Raw genomic sequence first — 4,519 nt, 5'->3', positions numbered from 1 at the left:
CCTCTCCTCTCACACACTCTCTGTCTCTCCTCTCCTCACACACACTCTCTGTCTCTCCTCTCCTCTCACACACTCTCTGTCTCTCCTCTCCTCTCACACACTCTCTGTCTCTCCTCTTGGCCCTCACACACACTCTCTGTCTCTCTTCTCCTCTCACACACTCTCTGTCTCTCCTCTCCTCACACACACTCTCTGTCTCTCCTCTCCTCTCACACACTCTCTGTCTCTCCTCTCCTCTCACACACTCTCTGTCTCTCCTCTTGGCCCTCACACACACTCTCTGTCTCTCTTCTCCTCTCACACACTCTCTGTCTCTCCTCTCCTCACACACACTCTCTGTCTCTCCTCTCCTCACACACACTCTCTGTCTCTCCTCTTCGCCCTCACACACACACACTCTGTCTCTCCTCTTGGCCCTCACACACTCTCTGTCTCTCCTCTTCGCCCTCACACACACACTCTCTGTCTCGATCATATTCAGAGGCTGTGCGGTTCCTCTGGAGAAAGAAAGTTGACTATTTTTCTAAAGCGTTGTGACTTGGGACAAGGGACCTCGCAAAAAGATGCCAAAAGATGCATGTTACGGATCTAGTTTTTTAAAATCTACACCTATATACGGAAGCGCTGGAAGGGCGGGGCTTCAGTACCCCATGACCAGCCAATCAGGTGGCGGCAAAGAGGAGAACTTTCAAGATGGCAGGAGGACAAAATTGAACTCTGAACTGAACTTCAAGACAGCACACACAAACAAACACACGGGCGCACGTTCACACACAAACACACACACACACACACACACACAGAGGATCAGAGTAGATGTGTTTGTTTGTGTGTGTGTCTACAGATGAGGATCTTATCTGGGCAGGAAAAAAAAAACTTGGATCTTGGAGACTTTACCTGACCCAACAAGACTGATGATGATTACAACAACAGAATAATGAAGAAAAAAACAAATAAGCAAATAAATAAACATAAATAAATAATGAATGAATAACTATGATGAGACTCGGACTTCAATAATGGTCGTCATGGATACAAACATAAGAGACGGAAGAGAAGAGCATCTGATCACGGGAGGAAAAAACTATCGTTTTGTTTCTTTTCTTTTCGCTCCATTAAGGTTTGTCTCTTTTTCAGTTTTTTTCTTTTTCTTTTTTTGCTGAACGTTGAAACTTTGCAACAGCGATCCGCATAAGGAGAGGAATCATTTGGTAAAGGGGTGTGTGTGTGTGTGTGTGTGTGTGTGTGTGTGTGTGTATGTGTGTGTGTGTGTTCATGTGGGTGGGTGGGTTTATCTGCAAATGTGGTTACATGTAGTCCCTTCCTCTTTCTCCCAAAGCCCCTGTGGACGCTGTGAAACCCAGTGCTGTGCTGGACTCTCCTACTGGAGCAAACTGGAATCAGTGGCAAGGACTTTCACTGGGATGGTTGAAGGGGGGGGGGGGGGGGGGGTGGAACAGTGTGGAATTTGCGCTGAAACTGAAACGCACTCGACCCCAGTCACTTTCATGCACCCACACACACACACCCTCCAACAGGAGTTCACTCAAACACACACACACACACACACACACACACACACACTCTCACACACACAGACATTAGAGGGAGATAGTGATATGCTGACTTTCTGTGCAGTCCACTCGCCCTCTCTGGTCTCTGGCCCCTGTCACCCTCTCCTGCTGGGATCTGATGTTGTTCAGTGGGTTGGTTTATTTTTGGTTCATTTTGTCAGTCGTGTCCATTTTCCCTCTCTGGATTACAGTTGGGTAACTGAAGTGTCTGTATCTGTTCGTCAGCCTGTCTGTCTTCATCCAGTCTCCTTCGAGCCCCCCCCCCCCCAGTATGACTCTGATTATTTTAGAGCACAGTCCCCCCCCCCCCATAGACCTTCAGGACCGTGTGCGTTTGCGTGTGGGATTTGTCAATGGACTGAAAACTAAACACAAGTTGGAATCCGGATGGATCTGAACTCTTTGGGGGTTTTGTGGGAAATGTACAAAAATGACTTTATTCAAGATAACTCGTGACACTTTCTGGAAACCGGTTGACAGTAAAAAAAAAAAAAAAAAAAAATCATGTGGATTTTATGTCAAGTAATGCATGACAATTGCACTTTCTCAAAAAACAAATTCACTCACACACCATTTTTTTTAAAGCCCCATGTCCTCATACATGTTGACACACAAACTCACACACACACTCACACACACACACACACACTCACACACAGAAACACTAAAACTTTCATTTCTTTCTGGCTTATACTACATGCTGGCACTCAAGCTTGCCTTGTCATATACTGATGCAAAGACACACACGTGAGCATTGAAGCAAACCAATGCACGCACACACACACACACACACACACACACAAACAAACACACACGTGAGCATAGAAGCAAACTAATGCACACAACGCCACAAGGCGAGAACGAGGAGCACACGTTACACACTCACACCCAGCGCCCCTCTTGTTTTTAAGTTTTAATATTCTTTGCAAATGGTGTGGTGTCTGATTTTGTGTTTGTCCAAGCAGCTTTTATTCTGACCTCCGACCCATCTGTCTCCTGGCAACCTGGTGTTTTGGTTCTTTGTGTAAATGTAAAGAGCGGCCATCTTGGAGGGGTAGTGGGGTTGGTATGGTGTTGAGCTAGAGAAGTCTGGTGTCAAGCATTCTGACCCAGGCCAAGGACACTTTGTCTGTGTGTGTGAATGTGTGTGTGTGAGTGTGTGCACAAATGTGTGTGTGTGTGTGTGTGTGAGTGAGTGTGTGTACGAATGTGTGTGTGCATGTGTCTACGAGTCTGTGTGTGTGTGTGTGTGTGTGTGTGTGTGTGTGTGTGTGTGTGTGTGTGTGTGTGTTCTTGGGGAGGGAGGCTGGTGGGGACATTTTAAGGTGACCTGAAGAAGTGTATCCTGAGTAGTCGCGATCCTTTGGAGGTAAAAGCAAATTCAGTTTTGACAATGACTGTAGTTGTTATAATTACTGTAAATCTTCTCCTTTTACTTTCTTTTTGGTTTTCTTTTCTTTATCTTTTTTTTTTTTTTTTTTTTTTTTTTTACAATTAACGGATATAAATGAATCTGTATGTATGAATAAATATATAACTATATTATTAAGACCTGTGTTTTATTTCACTGATCAAATTAAAGATCTAGTAAAGCTGTTTGTTGACAGAAGCCTTAAATAGACAGGGAGGGCTGAAGTGTGTGTGTGTGTGTGTGTATACCCATATGTTTTAAAATGGTAAAACATCTGATATGAAACCGCTCTCTGGAATTTAAGATGTGTCTTCTTGCCTGCTTCTTGAAATTGTTTCAGCAGGTATGAGCTCAGTGTAGACTTGTAAAAAATGATGGATCATCCAACCCCTCCCTTTACATCTTGGGCTGTATATCATTTCAAGGCAATATATGTGCAATTTGTATGCTGAATACTAATGGTTCCACGGTTCTAAGAAGAGTGAATGTTTTTCCTCTGGTATGTTTTTTTTTAGTCTGATTTAAGTTACATCACCTTATATCTTGAAGGAACAGTGATAATAATATCTCTCTTTATTCCTGAAACCATTACCATGTGTGTATTTATGTTGATTATGTATAGTTCATATAAATTATTTGTCTGGTGTAAACTCAATGTAAAACTGAGCATGGTCACTTCAGAACTTTCTAGATGTCCCAACGTTCATGTTTGGGTTCAATTTCTTCTGTGTCTCAACGTTGTCTTTATTGTGTGATACATCCAAATCTCTCATCTTGTTCAAACAGGGACTTCCTTTCATTCAGAGTCTTAAGAAATGTGTCCCTGTGATTTTTTTTCCCCCCTTAGGGATTTAACGGAGGTGCAGCCATGATTTGTTCATGAGAGATTGCTTAAGCCCAAACAGTTGGCAGGTGTGACGGCTTTCATCATCGTGAGGTCCTCATATTTGACTGAGAGTATCACCTAGCCTATCAGTACTAGTTTATCTACACTTTGTTATGTGTATTTGCTACCACTATAGTGAAAGGATGGGGGGCTTTGAACCCAGTCTCTGCAATTGCACATCATTTTTCTGCAGAGCATCAACAATAGGAATATCCTCAGAGATGAGAGTCTGGACCCACTGTTATATAATCTTTTTAGTGTAAGACTATTGAAAAAGCGCTCCATCCATCGTCTTTTTTTACAGCGCGCTTCGCCTGAAATAGTGGCCAGTCATGCATTTTTCCCCCGCTCATTTGCAGGGTAGCCTACTAACAGGCGAAATAAATATCGTTTTTTCATCCTGTTTTATTTTAAATGGTTATAACTCAGGTGAGAGGAACATGGTGCGTGTGTTTGCTCTCAATCTTGTTTTAAACATACCGTGTTCTCTCGTTCGGTCATTGTATGTGAAATTCTTGTCTCCTCCGCGAGATGGCAGTGGCACATAGGGTTGACTAGGTTGCCATAGGAACAGCTTGGTGAGTGCAGACGGCTTTGGCACCAGGAGTGTGTGTGTGGTGGTGTCAGTGCGCCACAGATTTATGCATT

At 43.4% G+C, this 4,519-nt stretch overlaps 1 protein-coding gene across 1 annotated transcript in view; it reads left to right on the top strand.

Moving 5' to 3' along the window:
* The window catches only part of fbxl20 (F-box and leucine-rich repeat protein 20), a 19,304-nt gene extending 17,948 nt beyond the window's left edge, over window positions 1–1,356 (top strand). The window contains exon 15 of the mRNA XM_080855870.1: window positions 1–1,356. This exon is cut by the window's left edge and continues 1,477 nt beyond it. The gene's annotated coding sequence lies outside the window, so the exon portion shown is untranslated.
* Window positions 1,357–4,519: the final 3,163 nt, after the last annotated feature.

The sequence above is a fragment of the Sprattus sprattus genome (assembly GCF_963457725.1).
Source record: "Sprattus sprattus genome assembly, chromosome: 18".
NCBI classification, from domain to species: domain Eukaryota; kingdom Metazoa; phylum Chordata; class Actinopteri; order Clupeiformes; family Clupeidae; genus Sprattus; species Sprattus sprattus.
This window is presented reverse-complemented; position numbering and strand designations above follow the sequence as displayed.